The sequence below is a fragment of the Lissotriton vulgaris genome, chromosome 3_2 (assembly GCF_964263255.1).
Source record: "Lissotriton vulgaris chromosome 3_2, aLisVul1.2, whole genome shotgun sequence".
Lineage (NCBI taxonomy): Eukaryota > Metazoa > Chordata > Amphibia > Caudata > Salamandridae > Lissotriton > Lissotriton vulgaris.
In genome coordinates, this window is record NC_141690.1 from 36,012,769 (window position 1) to 36,029,003 (window position 16,235).

Sequence of the window (16,235 nt, forward strand, 5' to 3'; positions counted from 1 at the left end):
GACCCCGATGAATGGGACGGTAATATCTGGGACTCGAACGATTCTGGTTCCTCGGCTGAGGAATCTGACAAACGCGAGTCTTCTCGCTCCGGACGTGACTGTAAATCTGCTACTTGTGACAAAGGTGATGATTCCGGCGACCGTGGTCGCTCTTCTCATTGTATTGATGTTTCTCATTCTGATTATTCCTCTAAATCTATGGATCGGGCTTCTTCGGTTGCTCGTCCGGAGGTTTCTGCACATCCGGTTTTTCGACGTAAATTACAACAAGCTCCTGGTAATCCAAATGGTATTCATATGGATAGTATTGAAGATTTTACACAACAGGAAGTTAGTGACATTTTGCAACGATTTCGACAACGGCCTGGTGAGGCCTTGCTTACGTGGATGGTGCGCCTTTATGAGTTAGGCGCTGCAGGTATCATGTTAGATGCAGGGGATGCCTTGAGATTTTGTTCTTTGAGTTCCGATTCTACTGTACAAGATCATTTTCGTAATTTTAATGGTGTTGGCCAGATTAGTCTGCTCCAGTTGGCGACTGATGGCTGTAATCACAAATACCCTACTGAATCTGATTGGCCTATGAATGACAAGCCGTGGTACACCTTACGCGATGCAGCGCAACGGCTGAAAGAGGAGGTGATGAAAACTGCGATTTTTCTTAGTACAGCTGATAGATTGTTGGATGGTTTGTTGGCCTCTTCTGTGCGCAATCGCATTATCCGTTCTTCTCCTGTTGCTTATAAGCAGGTTATGATGACTTTGTTGATCAATCAAACTGGCAGTCCTTTGTCTATGGTGCTTGAATCTGTCCGTCAGCTTGGTGAGTTGGGTGACTGGTTTAAACCTGAGAGACAGTCCAGACCGGAAGGTCGTACTGCTGGAGATTATAAGTTCTCCAGACGTGATATGTTTCTTGCACTGTTGGCTGATGGTGTGAAAAAGGAAGACATTGATGGTGAACCTAATAATCGCTTGCGGGACATGTTTCACAAGCGTGGTTTGGATCGAAAGGAGGGTGCCCGACGTGTGCGAAAGAATGATTGCGATCGTTGATATTCTGATGACAGTGGAGACGACAGACGTCGTGATGATTCTGATCGTCGTGGTGAACGGCGGTATGAACGTGATGTGTCCCCTCGACGTGAAAAAGAGAGAGGGCGAGAGGGGGAAAGAGAAAGGGGGAGAGATGACCATGTTAACAGCAGACATAGAGATGAAAGGGATCAGTCCCCTGAGTTGAGGAGAAGGGAGGATCGATATAGACAGGAATCCATTTCATAATGGAGATGGATATGAACATGATGTTTTGATACCCAAGAAATATGAGAGCATTTACCCTGATTTGTCCTGGTTGACAGAACGCAGTAAAAATGACTAGGAAATAGGTCAAGCTCCAGTATGCAGGTGGGCTCACAAAGACAATAGACCCTATGTAGATATTGAAATTTTTTGGAAACATCGTAATATCCAAAGGGCCCGAGCATTGGTAGATACGGGAGCGGAGGCCACTCTTATTCATGGAAAATCAAAGAAATTTAAAGGCCAATTTTTCACAATTACTGGTTTATGTGGAAAGGAAACCCCGCAGTGCAAACTGCACTTGAAATGAGAATAGGCAGAATTCCCCGAAAAGAATATTCTGTATTAGTTGTGCCACTTTTGGAATACATAATTGGAATTGACATTTTGAAAGGAATGACTTTGCATTTGGATGACGGCTGTTATCAATTTGGAACTAAACACTATATATCGTCCAGACCTGTACGGGTTGGTCGTTTAAGAATGCCCCCCATAAAAATTCCCCAGGCTACAAAAGTTGTCTCTCAGAAGCAGTATCGTATCCCAGGTGGCCATGAAGAAATTAGTGCTACTATTCAGGATTTGGTGGATGCAGGAGTTATAACTCCGGTTACTTCTGCTTGGAATAATCCCGTTTGGCCCGTGCATAAGAGTGATAATTCTTGGCGCATGACTGTTGATTATCGCAAATTGAACAGACATACACCCCCTTTGACTGTTGCAGTACCAGACATCATTACTTTAATTGAAAGAATCCAAAAGCATCCAGATACATGGTATGCGTCCATTGATATTGCCAATGCTTTCTTTTCAATTCCGATTGCCCCCGAGTGTCAGGAACAATTCAGTTTTACATGGAATGGACGTCAAATGACGTTTAGAAGTCTTCCCCAAGGCTATGTACACAGTCCTACGATTTGTCACCGGCTGGTGGCAGAACATCTGTCCGAAGTACCTGTACACCCGCAAATCCAGATATGTAATTATATTGATGACATTTTGATTCAAGGTGAGACACAAGATCAAGTTCAGACCCAATTAGATCAAATCCTTGAGTGCTTACGCGAGAAAGGTTGGGAAATCAATCCCGATAAGTTACAAGGTCCATCTCAAAATGTAAAATTTGTAGGCATCAATTGGCATGAAGGTCACAGAGAGGTGCTTCCACAAGTGAAACAGAAAATTCTTGATTTTGCAGTCCCAAGAAATAGGAAAGAAGCCCAAAGCTTCATTGGCTTGTTTGGCTTTTGGCGCCAGCATATTCCACATTTGAGTCAGATATTGGGCAATTATATATCGAGTCACTCGTAAAAAGAATGTGTTTGAATGGGGTAAACTACAGCAAGATGCATTTAATTTGGCAAAAGAAGCGATTCAGTATGCTTTGGATTTGTGGCCTGTGTGAGATGGTGATGTGGATTTGAATGTGTCCGTACAAGGTCTTTATGCAAATTGGAGTTTGTAGCAAAAACAAGGCAGACATAAAATACCGTTAGGTTTCTGGACCAAAAAGTAACCCGATGCTGGTGAGCGTTATACACCTTTTGAGAAACAATTGCTTGCATGTTACTGGGCTCTGGTGGATACCGAGCAATTGACTTTGGGACATGGTGTAATTTTGAGACCTGAAATTCCTATTATGCAGTGGGTTTTGAGTTCGCCGAAAACTCACCGAATTGGACATGCTCTAGAGGCAAGTGTGATTAAGTGGAAGTGGTACATACAAGAAAGGGCACGTGTGGGACCGTAAGGTGTAGCATCCTTACATGAGCAAGTGGCGCAGGCGCCATCGACTGAGACTGGGAGTGATTGCTCCGTACCTCTAGTACAGGAATCCCCTGTTAAGTGGGGTAAGCCATTTGATGATTTGTCCATGGAGGACAGAAACCATGTGTGGTTTACGGATGGTTCAGCAAGGTTCATAGGAGAGAAACGGCATTGGAAGGCAGTGTCCTATAATCCGATCACACAAAAATTGCTGATTACAACTGGTGAGGGAAAGAGCAGTCAATTCGCTGAATTATATGCTGTTTATCAAGTTTTGAAACAAGAGTTACCTGACACATGTCATATTTTTACTGATTCCTGGTCCACTGCCAATGGACTGGCGGTCTGGTTACCAACTTGGCATTCTCATAATTGGGAACTGCATTCAAAAGAACTGTGGGGAAAAGAATTATGGCAAGAAATTTGGGAAATGATCCCACAAAGTACTGTCACAATCTTTCATGTGGATGCTCATACCCCGATAGACTCCCTTGACAAATTTTTTCATAACATTGCAGATGAGAAATCTAAAATTGCTGAGGCAGTGGTGGACATGCAAGATTCTGATTTGGCGGGATTGGGGAATTGGGCCCACCAGAAAGCAGGACATTTTGGAGAGAGAGCCACTAGCAGGTGGGCCGCCGATTGAGGAATTTATATTCCTTTAAATTTGATTAAAGACACCATTTTGCATTGTCCTATTTGTCAACATTCTAGACAACGAAAAGTACCTCAAATTGTTAAAGGTCATTTACATCGAGGAAAATTGCCCGCTCAAATTTGGCAGATTGATTATATTGGTCCACTCCCTATGAGTAAAAACTGCCAATATGTTTGCACCATTGTTGATACATACAGTGGCCTTTTAGTGGCCTTTCCCTGTAAACAAGCTACCCAAGTGAATACCATTAAAACATTGGAATTGATTATGCTCTATTATGGTGTTCCATTCCAAATTCAATCTGATAATGCATCCCACTTTCGTGGAAGATTGGTGCAGGAATTTTGTGTGGAAAATAACATCGAATGGGTGTTTCATATACCATATTATCCACAGGCATCAGGCCTTATTGAGAAAATGAATGGTTTGGTAAAAGATCAATTGCGAAAATTAACTGATAACAAATATAAGAATTGGAGAGATTATTTGTTTCAAGCACTGTTATTTCTGAATAATCGTCCCTTTTTAAATGCTGAATCTCCATTAATGCGTTTATTTCCTCCAACTATTGATGCAAAGCCCAACACCATTGGCAATACTGTAATGTACTGGGAAATTTCCCCCGGAGCACTGGCTCCATGCAGAGCAACCCCAGGTTCCGCAGGCTTAGACCTGCATGCAATCAATGATACCATTATTAAAAGCAAAGATCGAGTTATCATTGAAACTGGTGTTGGTGTCTGTATACCAACTGGAAATTTTGGACTGATCGCCCCTAGATCGGGCCTGGCCTTAAAAGGCATTCAAGTACTCGTAGGAGTCATTGACAGAGATTATCAGGGAGAGATTAAAGTGCTCCTGCTGAATAGCAGTGAGGTTGATTTACTAATTCACAAAACTGACCGAATTGCTCAGTTGCTGATAATGCCTGTTTTCAGTGGTGAGATTCAAAAAGGCACTGCCCCAACGTTGCTAACTGTACGAGGACAAAAAGGTTTTGGTTCCACGGATAATCCTGGAGCTAGAGTATGGGTGCAATCGCCTAAAAATCCCCCTGAACAAGCTGAAATTATTGCAACCGGTCATGATAATACCATTCTAGTCATGAGACCAGGGAAAGATAGCTGGGAAGCTGTCCCGGCTGACAAATGTTACTTACGAGAATGAATAATGCCTGTATTTGATTTTCTTGCAGATCATTCTCTGGACTGTTGCTGCAGGATGTGTCGGCGTTGGACTCCTTTTGGTCTGCTACGTCGGGAGAGGAGGGAACCCACAGTCTTTGGTTGATTCGAGAACCTGAGTACCGCGTTCCTTTGCTGCGTGGGAGTCATCATCTAACTTTTGGACTACTTTAGCTAAACGAGTTTCCAATTCTCCAAATTTCTGCTTGACACCGATGCGTTCGGTGACTGACATTCTAGCGACCTGTTTGGTTGCTGTCCCCGCTTCGTTGGAGACTTTAACCCATATCTTTAATATATCAAATGCCCGCCCCAATGTGATCCTTGGTGATTTCGCAACCCAGGAGTGTTGTCCTTTATGCACTGTAATTTTAGATCCAATACCACCGATTCATTCCCAAATAACCACTTATAATATTACTCAAGGAGATTTATGTTTCTTCTTTACATGTGATCCCAATGCAATTACTGAATGCATGCGTTTGAAGCTAAAGGCGGCCACTTCTTTTTCTTGTGTTGCCGAAGACCCCCGAAATCGTGTACTTCTGTTAAAAATAATATGACCTGTAAAAGTTTAGTAGTTGCCCCTAGCCATTATCGCACAATGTTGTTAACTTCTGGATGGCTTTTCTCTTGTGGTAATACCTCCTGGCCCTACATTCCTGCAAATATTTCCGGAGGCCCTTGTGCTATCACTAGACTAAGCTTATTGATGTTTTCTTCACATCCCAATACATATTCCCGTGTGGTTCGTGATGCTATGATGTTACATGAAGACTGTGATTCTTCCCTGCATTTATATTCCAAACCTGAATACCTTAGTTTAGCTATTTCAATTATTGGTGTTCCAGCCTTGGCTGTCTATAATGCTAAGTCTATTGGGAAGATGGCCTGCTGGATGGTTAAATCCATTATTCACACTTCTACAATTTTATCTGACATGTTACTAGACGCCCAGGGTGAACGCAGAGCTATTTTGCAGAACTGGGCTGCTATTGAATATCTTTTGCTCAAACATGGACATGACTGTTCTGACTTTGAGGGTCTTTGCTGTTTTAACCTGTCAGATCATACTAAATCCATTCAGGCTCATATTGACAAGCTTCATGACTTGACTGAAGAGGTTAGAAAACACATTGACCAGGGCTGGTTTGACAGGCTCTTCAATTGGTTACCTGACTTACATTCGCTACGACAAATATTAGGGGGTATTATGATTAATATTAGCATTTTAATAGCTATTTGCTGCTTTATTCAGTGCATTCCTTCCCTGCTCCAATACTCCAGATTTGGCACGAAAAATAGATCAGTTAGTTTTGTTCCATATTATTCTTCTACAGATGTTAGTTCCATTTAACGAATGATTTATAGACTGAAGTCAAGGGTGAAATGTTCTGACCGACTTTTTCGGCCCTCCTTTGAGGGAAGGTGATTGGAGGTGACTTCAGTCTACTATCATTCTAATGTAAGGATTAGAACCGTAAATAGGGCCTATTCACAAGGCGTGTTGATATAATTCCGTACCCTTTTCTTTAGATCAGGGCTTATAAACTTATGTTAGGGGATAGATTCATTAGTATTAGTGATAATCCGTCCTTTTGTAAGGATGTTAGTATACTTTCTATGGAGTTATGCTTATTTCGGGCCTTGTAGGCCTCAAACGGGAGAGACTCCATCTTTCTTTCTGCCCCGGCAGCTTGAGATGCTTCTAGGTCAAATGTAATGTTTTAGTTACGAGGTGTTGTTCGCTTGGAAAGAACCGGCTCAGGCTGGCCCTTATTGAAAGACTGTATTTTTCTCCACTCCGAAGACACAACATCAGGCCGGCCGTCTGGGAACGTGTCCTTGGCACAGGGAGGTACAAGAATTTGGTGGGCGGCAGGTTACTGGCCGTAACTTTCCATGAAGGAACAAGCTTCCATATTAGTGAAAGCATGAGGCAGTCAGTGAGTCAGTGTGTAGGCTGCAGCTAGCCGTTAGCATCAATGCCATTAATTATTTCAGTTTCTAGTAAGAAACAAGGGAACCCACTAAGTAACCAAGGACCTGGGGTATCAGCTAAATTAGGAACAAATGGTCCTTGACAAGAGAATTCCTAAACTAAGTAATAATTATAGGCCACAATGAGCTCTATAACAAAGAAAAAGTCCAGCCGGACTTTGAAATATATTCAATGTATTGTGGATATGCTTAATCAGACGAACAAACAATAAAGCAGTGGGACACAGTCCTGCACCCACGATGCTACACATACAATCAAAACATACAAGTACTGGGGTTTTTCAGGCATTTAGGGGGCATGATCAAAAACAGTATTTAGAATGCATTTGCTTCACATACAACATACATTTTTTGGCACATAATAGTACACTTATTGTTTAGCCCACATATAGTGTCGACGGGGTTTCGATCCAATTGTTAATAATGGATCATCATCATGACTTCCAATGTTAGCCTGAAAGTAGAAAGCCTATGTTAACAGAAAAAGGGAACAAGTAACAATATGTTTAACCAACTGTAATACTCATCAATTACGCAGCAACCTCCTGCCATCCTTAAGGTGCTACAGAACATTCAAGTGAAGGTGTCACGCAACCAGTGCCAAACAATTACGACGCAAACATATTGTTAGCGGCTGGCGAGCTTTGACATTAAGATCAGAGCATAAAGAGTGAAGCAGTTAGTTAAGGGAACGAATACCCGAGTGGCTGAAACTGAGTTATAAGATCAAAGCCGAGAAGTGAAGATGGTCCGTGATTGAGAGGAGAGAGGAGTAGTGCAGAACAGCCAGAGAGAGAGAAGCCGATGAGAGGAAGGTTCCAGTGACTTGGAGGAAGGTGAAGAGAACAGAGCATAGCAGTGCAGACGTGTATCCGTGACTGCAGAAGTGTGACCTTAAGACGAGCCAAGGCACAGACGAGAAGGGAACCTAGATGACTGCTGAGTCCAGACTTCATATTAATAAGGTGACGTCGACCCTTTCTTATTAGCGTGCACATTCTAATCTTTCATTTTACTTTGCGGGCTATATGTTATAGTATAGTGTTATATTGCTATTGTTGTTCCGATAAATAAGGTACCCCAGTTCTTAGTGAACCGGCATGTGCCTCTTGTTCTTATACGACCAAGGTAACCTGTTCTTCTAGTCAGGTACTGTTTTGTGAACGGACGCAACCCCCGATCAGGTAAGCAGTGGTTGAATAATGAGGGAGAGAGGGTCCCTTGAAGCAGGGGATAAGTTGTACATCATCTAATTTGGCAATCGTTGTGTGATCCATATTATTGTAGTATCATACCCCTAGTGAATAACAAGAGATTCCTTGACATGAAGTGCTAATGGTATTCATAGGAAAGTGATCGTCGTTGGTAGGCGGCGTTAATGAGAGCACCAGGAGGGATACTGGTGCGTATACCCACAGGATTGTGGCTTGTGATGTAAGTAAGAGAGCACCAGGGGGGATACTGGTGCATATACCCACAGGATTGTGGCTTGGCTTACCCACAGGATCGTGGCTTGGGTGAGCACTGATTGCGGTCAGTGTGTAATGGTAAATAATCAGAACTGCCATAGGGTAGAATAGTCTGGGCCCGGGTTGCCGCGAGACTAGCTGGTGTGAGTGTGATATTGTAGAAAGCTTAGGCATGTACATTGCTAATTCCCCATCCTTGGGTAGGAGACATAGATACCTGTTGTAAATAGGTCCTAAGGAGGGAGGTGGTTACGTTTCGGCTGGGTTGGTGGTGCTCTGATGAGCTGATTCTATCTCGTCTGAGAATCCGGTCGTTACAAGGGGTCTCTGCTCGGGATATTCAGGCAGATAAGGGCTCAAGAGGTATCCAATCGAATCATAGGTTTTTCAATGCTCAAAACACAGCCGGCCCTTTCCATGCATTGGAAGGCCACTGCTGTCCCAAATCTACAACACTTGAGCGCAGCGAATCTCAAATGGGATACAGCTAAGACAACATTGCTGCACAGGGAGGAAGTAGTATGCCTCCACAGGATTACAATTGCTAACCTGTAGGACAACTTATTACAGGACTTACACGATACACAGGAAGAGCCACTAGATGGGTGAAAGAATTTGAAGGCCCATTGACCTATCAAAGGTGGTCCTGACATGGCTAGATGAAGCTGCTGCTCTGTCATGTGAGGCAGACGGGCTGCCTGATATCTCCTCCTTCGAGAAATATGAGAAATTGTATTCATTTTAAGATGTATGTCTTGCTTTCCAAAGGTTTTTGATCATGAACCATTACCTATGTGCCAGCAGAATTCAAGCCTGCTCTGAGTGGACTCTTATTACCCTAGCCCTTTTTGAGAAATGTAGCTCCAAGTGTGACATTTTGAGATCATGTCGTGACTGGACAACTAGATATCATATAGCTCATGCCCTGCTGCCTGGCCTCAGTAAACAGTGGTGGTGGATTACCACAGGTCCACTGGGGAAATGTACACTTGACCTGACAAAGCATTCTGGCCCACAAGATAGTTGTGGCCAATGTATTGGATTAAGGTCTGCATGCAAGCAGACCTCAGTGCATGTTAGGGATTGTATGGAAGGGAGCCAGAATTCTTAGGTCTGCTTTTAAAATGGGCTGGATCCTTCAAAGTTTAATATTACGTACACATGCATCATCCCATGCTGGTTATAACTCCCTATCCTGACCTTCCCACCTGCATTACTGTGAGGCAGAGATCATGAAGAGTGAAGGCTCTGGTGGATGCCTGCTCAAACACTGCTAAACTCATCTGGACACAGGATCTGAGATTGCTCAATTTGGCTGAAGGCGAAGTGGCAGGCCAGGTTGGACAATATTTGGCAGTTTTGTGTTTTTAATCATGTAGTAATCAGTCAACAATTTGTGCATCCGATTAACAACATTTCAAGATTAAAAATGAGCTAGGCCTGGCTTTTCCAATCCAATTCGGGTAGATGTATTGTATTTACATTTGACAAATCTGCCATATATTTTGACATCATTTAATGTGGTGTTTATATATATTGTTGGACAATTTGCAGATATCCACGCTAGATGAAGTGCTTCTTACATAGCTGGTTCAACAATGGCAAGGAATTTATGGGAACATGGAGTCACTTCCTATAACGTGATTTCCTATGAAATGACATCTTATGGAATTTATAGGTGGTTCATATATCCTGTTTCTGCCTGTGAAACTAATATTTCCAGGAGCTGTCCTGTTGCCAATGTATGAATATTGTTCTGTGGACATACCTTTGTGTGTGCATCGATGTTCTTTTGCCAAGACATATTGCTTTCTGTGCTGTGGTGTACTCATCCATACAGTTATCTAAACATGCATATATATATGTACCTATAGATAACCATTTCTGATCAGACCTTAAAATTCTTTTTATAACTAGTGTTTTGTTTATAAAAATAACGCAGATGTCCTGCTCCAGCAAGCTACTAAGGGGAAAACAAGTAGGACTAAAAACAAGTGCAACCTCCCTTGAAAAAAAGATTGACAGCTGAAACCCCTGGCAAGCTCTTAATGACAGAAACCGTATTTAATTAACCCAAGGACGATGGGCAGGGGGTCAAATTATGCCAAGCTGCTGAATCAGATTTTGTGGTCAAACTCTGCATTTCCATCGGAGCATAGAGTTGGCAATACTCCGCTGGTTGAGCAGAGTTCACCTCCGACCTTATGTTTATATCAATATTTATACCAATATTTCAAGCTCAGCCTATGGAAACCTGGTGATGACATTCCTTCCTTTACCATACTCAACATGCTACACAAGACTTTAAACTCAAGCTACATTTGCTTTGGTAGTTAGTTAATGTGTAGGGGTAGGTGTGTAACCTACTGATGGCGATGTCTGCAACGGTTCATGTACTCATATCCATCGATGATGTATAGTAGAATGATGACATGCGCAATGTGTTTCATAGCTGTACAGCAGATTTAGTATCTCCATGAGGTGGCTGGACCGACACAGACAGCACGGCGGAAATATGCATCGTAATAGTGTGGGCGGTTCCAGAGTTGAAACTTGCTCCACTCAGCTCCATGCAGCGTTTCCTAAAGCTTCATGACAAAATTTCTAGCCGGAGTCGGTCAGTAAGCCATGTCTTTTTGGGCATCATAAAGCTACGGTCAGAGCGACCTCCTTGGACACCACATCGGTCGATCCAACCACCCCCATCAGGACCGGAAGGCTGATCTGACAGACATCCTAATCAGCCTCTAAATGTAAGGTAAAAACTGTAGAAGGCAACCTTTTGTCTCCCACAGCCGGGCTGTCCTGTCACCACTACGAAACCACTCAATACTGCAGTAGGAAGAATAATCCCTCTCCTCCTCCTCAGCACCCGTCGCCACCGCCTATAATAAATTCCTGCGATGGCAGACAAGAACCACTGAAGAAGGTGGGGAGAAAAAACAAAAAAGGAGACCAGGTATGTAGACTAGCACTTGTGGCAAGATATCCCCTTCCTCTGTGTAGACCAGGACCCCAAGGCAACCTACAAAAGTCAACAGAATGTAGGGTAACACCACCAAATCACACACATATGCACATGATTAACCATAGCATTTGGGCAAACAGGAAATAACTCTCTTACCCGTACACAGGTTTCAACAGTACATATGAAGCTGAAGGTACTGTCCTATTCCCATGTCCTCAGTTCAATCACTTGAGCGTCACTGGACAAAAATCCAAGGGTAGCTCTGATTTCAGTGTCCGTAGAAAAAAACAAGGGTCCAACAACACCTTCTTTTTGTCTGAAATGTAAAGACAGGGGAAAAGGCCAAAACACAGAAAAAAAACCTTCTACTAACTAAAGAGAGCAGGATACAGCCATACACCCTCAGTAGGAACAAGATTTCTTCTGACTAAAAAAGTCTCACTGGGCTCTAGGAAATCTCCGGGCCAGGGGGGTAAAAAGAACATGGGGAAATAACAGAAAACGCAGCCGCATTTTCAGACTCTGCTACACATATGGTCCCATATGAACGTAGCGGTGGGACACAAAGACAAAAATAAAACTAGAACTAAATTAGAAGAGGTCAACAGGCAACCAACCACCTCAAGTCTTCCCCAACCTCAGGAGAACAAAAACGGAATGTCCCACTAAAGCACGGAATCAGCATGGGCTTCTCCGTCCAGGTTACCAGAGTTCAGCGATCCGTCTCCACAGAACAGGAAGTCAGACGAAATCCGGAAAACAGGAAGTTACAGGGCTCCGAGGTTACAGCAAAAACCTTCCGGGTCACAGGACCAGGAAAGAAACCAAGCACTGACCAAGTGTTGGAAAGGAGGTTATGTACTCCGTATAACCCCTCCCACATCCCCAAGTGCACGCCCAATCAAGCACGCATGGCAGGCAAAACAGGACAACAAACAGAGGTAAGAAGCTCTGCTCCGTTAATTCCCGACACAGGCTGGCACCAAATCCAGTGAGGGGAGCTAGCCTCAGAAAAAAGGAATGAGTGACCACAGAGGAGGGGACAACCCACTTCGCTGTCACCACCTCTGGGTGGGAACATAGCAAGGGTTTCTCTATTTTTATTTTTAGGAGTAAAGTGCGCTGTGGGATTGTTTGCAGTAGGGCAAACAGGAACTAATGCAGAACACAGCAGGGTTGCTTAGGGGTGTCTACGAGGCACTCTCACTCACTGGTTAGTACCAACTATAAATGCTGCACTCCCAAAGAATGCTACTCAAAACCTTTTCTGGATCTGCTTGTTGTATCCTGAGAGGAATCCACATGGACTGGACCTTCTCCTTTTGGTACCCAAGACAACTGAGTTGTTAGAACCTATGGTAATGGGAAATTTCAAAAGTCTTAACCTTAAGTAAATTGCCTGGCAGGATTGATGCATTGGGACTGTTCATTCTCTCCTCCTGATGCTCAAATAAGGGAGTAACATAACTACTCTCACTTAGGGAACACTGAGGGGAAGGTGGGAAATGGGATAAAATAAAAAACAGCCAACCGTTGCTTGTGTGGATTGAAGACTCAATTCACTTATTCATCACTCCTTTCTTGATTAGAAAGAAATGTGGTCTTTGTATGATATTTCCACCTATTAGTTATTATACAGAAACAAAGCAATGTTACAACTGTGAAATCTCCCTTAGCATTCATATATCCATACCTAAGATTGTATTTCTTGTTTGAATTTACTAGCAAAGGTCTTGTAGATTGGTGCTGTGGTCGTGATTCACCATACAAGTCCTTAACATTTTTTGAGTTCAAGTAGCATTCTTTCAATGTCTTTTTTGGAGTTCTAAGGCATGACTTAGCTCTATAGTTGATTCTCTTGTATCCACTTGGGTGTTGATTTAGTCTCAGGGTTAGTCTGTGTGTGAGTCTTGGGAAAACACTTGATTTCAAGTTAGTCTTTTGAGCAGGTTTAGATTATCCTCTGGTATTTTGTCATGCACTCACATGCAATTAAAGTAAGTTGTAGTGTACTTAACATTGCCTATTTATTCTCATTTTTGCTGTGTGTGTCATCATTGCTAAGCTCACAACAAGAGAGATGACCAAGAGATACTGATGAAGATGGAAACCGCAACAGGGAAGCTGAGGCAGGACAATGTCATGACATGAAAAGAATCGATTGCCTAACACAGGTATGATCACAAGCAAACAGTATTTATACCCTCTGGATCCAAAATGGTGGTGGGGAATTCCAAATCTTGTGCGAGCATTTCCAGAATGTTCCAGCATTAAAACCCATAGAACTGTAGAATTCAGTGCAGTTCTGTATGTCTAGGACCCAAGAGGTGGATTGTGTCCTTCCGATAATTGGTCTAAAGACCCTTGTTGACCTTTATGCACATCAGTTGACTCTGTACCGTTTAAGATGATGGGAAACAGTTTCCCGTGTCTCTATGCATGCTTCCATGGTGTCTATTCTCCCACATTTGGTTTGGCTTATGGGCATTTAGGGCATAGTAGGACCAAGATGGGTCAGAGTTCCTGGTGGCCTTTGCGGAAGTATACTTGAAGTGTCATTTGGGTGACTTCATGTTTGGCTATAGGAATACAACAAGTTGCAAGTCCTAGGTGCCCAATTGACCACTAACAAGTAGACATGAACTGGTTCTTAGCTGTTGGCCTCTGCTGGAGAGGTACCTGGCCCCTAAATACTGTCCCTGAGATCCTGAGCTTCAGAAATGGCCCAGAGGAGCTGTATCAGAAACATAGTAACTTTTTTGACTTCCAAAACCTGCAGAGCCATCAGGGAGGCCTTGCTGCATAGGTGCCTGATTCAAAGCACCTTCCTTGGATGAAGCCTGAGACGTTTAACACTGGTGGATTCTATCTCCATAAAAAAGACTAAGAGGCTGATTGAGATTGCAGTTGAAGGAGGGTACTCCATCAGTCCTGCTGAGAATATTGCCCCCACCATCCCTAAGGACCTCTGCCCAATATACACTTGAAGTTGCCACCAGCCCTGCGAAAAACTCTAAACATTGGCAGGAACTGCTGTCACACCAACAAACATGACACTGCCTGTAAAACTTTTATAAAGTTTTTCTTTTTTCAGAAATAAACTTATAACTCAAGTTTGTGTTTGAAAATTAAGTTAAGGACTTCCACACCATAGGATTATTCTCCCATGGTATGGTGGTCATATTTTCGTTTGCAGTCCCTCACCAAGAAACAACAGCAAACAAACAATTTGATCAACCTTTCTCGAATGTGAAGGGGGTTTCTTTGCTAACCTCCGATGGGCTTTACTCCATCATGCTGTCTGAGGTATACGTCCTTGATGGAGACAGAGTGGTTTTTATCTTTGACATGCTTAAGATCTGCCTGCCTATAAATCAGGGGGCCATGCCTTAAGTTTGTCAGAGAGCATACTCCATCACCGTTGAGATAGGCACCATTTCTACCAATCTCTAAATCAGCCCCTAAGTCAGAAGGTAAAATCTTTGAATGGAAAACAAATGCTAGCTGTATCTGACACATGAGCCTGAAATTGGTCCTAAATTCAGGACTAACAATTCCATAGATTAATATTGATGTTTAGTTCTTTTTAGCACAATTTTTATGTAGAACTTAAAAAATACATTTCCCGTCCCTCTTATTGGAATTTTTGTCTTTTTGTGGATCCTTTTTTAAATTTAATATTACTCTAGTTTTATAATTTAGATTTTAATTTTTGTTGTTTAGTGTTTTAACACTGTTACTGTTGAGGTACACACACCGATTGCTCTAAGTTGAGGCAGACTGCTCTGTACCATAGCTACCTCAGAATGTGTTTATGTTAATTTAGTGACCCTCTGCTACACCCTGATAAGTTAGTTTCATTATTCCTGGAGGTGGGTAACTGCCCACCATAAATAGCAATCTACTTTCCGGGTGGTGATAGTGATGGAGCAAGGATTCGCACGTAAAGCGACTTGCTCTCACTCATGAACCTCGCCTAACGTATAATCATATTAATCCAACTGTCCGTCATTTATTTAGCATTTTCCCCAACACGCGGGTGTCCCCGAGAGGCTTGCCTGTGTGTCTTTTCATCCTCACAATGCTTGCACTAAGAAAATGGCTGCTTTGCAGAAATCCAGTCTGCGCATGCGTCGGTCATACCCATGTGATGTGACGCACTCGCATTTTGGAGGGATTGTATTGCTCATGCGCACTGATGCAAAAATGGCCGCTTGTCTCTCACCACGCTCTCTGCTTGCTACCGCTGCTTTCGCCTATCTGTCTTTTTGCACTAAACTTTAATACTATAGATGTTATAAAATAAGGGGTATGTTAAAATCTATCACGGTATACAGTGTGATCATTTTTATGTATGATTCTAATTTGTTCTCGCTTACTTTTCATGTACCGCGTCTCTGGGGGCTGGGGCACACATGAGCTACGCCATGATGAAGCTCCTCTGACACCTGTCATGTGACCTGGGAGAAACCTCACTGCGCAGAAGCTAAAACAAGCCAGCTGGCTCCTGAAGCCAGATGCGCCTGGGAACCCTCTCCAGGAGACTGAATCCTACCTTGAGCGAAGCAACACTGTTGCTATATGCTATGCACTTGTATTGTCTTCTGTATTCCTATGCCTGGGAACGTGAACCCAGTGAAGGGGCGGGTGTGCAAATCTTAATATTAATGATGGGAACACTGAATTCTAGGAGGTGACAATGACCAGGTCACCTCTCCTGACCAATCATAATGTGGGAAACTGTCACTTGCAACATTAGTGGGTGGTCTAAGGGCCCCCAAACCATATAATTGGCCTAGTGTAGCTTAGGGAAATTGTCCGACTTGTCCGAGTAGCAGACCTGTCACTGACCCTACGAACTCTATAGGTGCTCAATCTAGAGT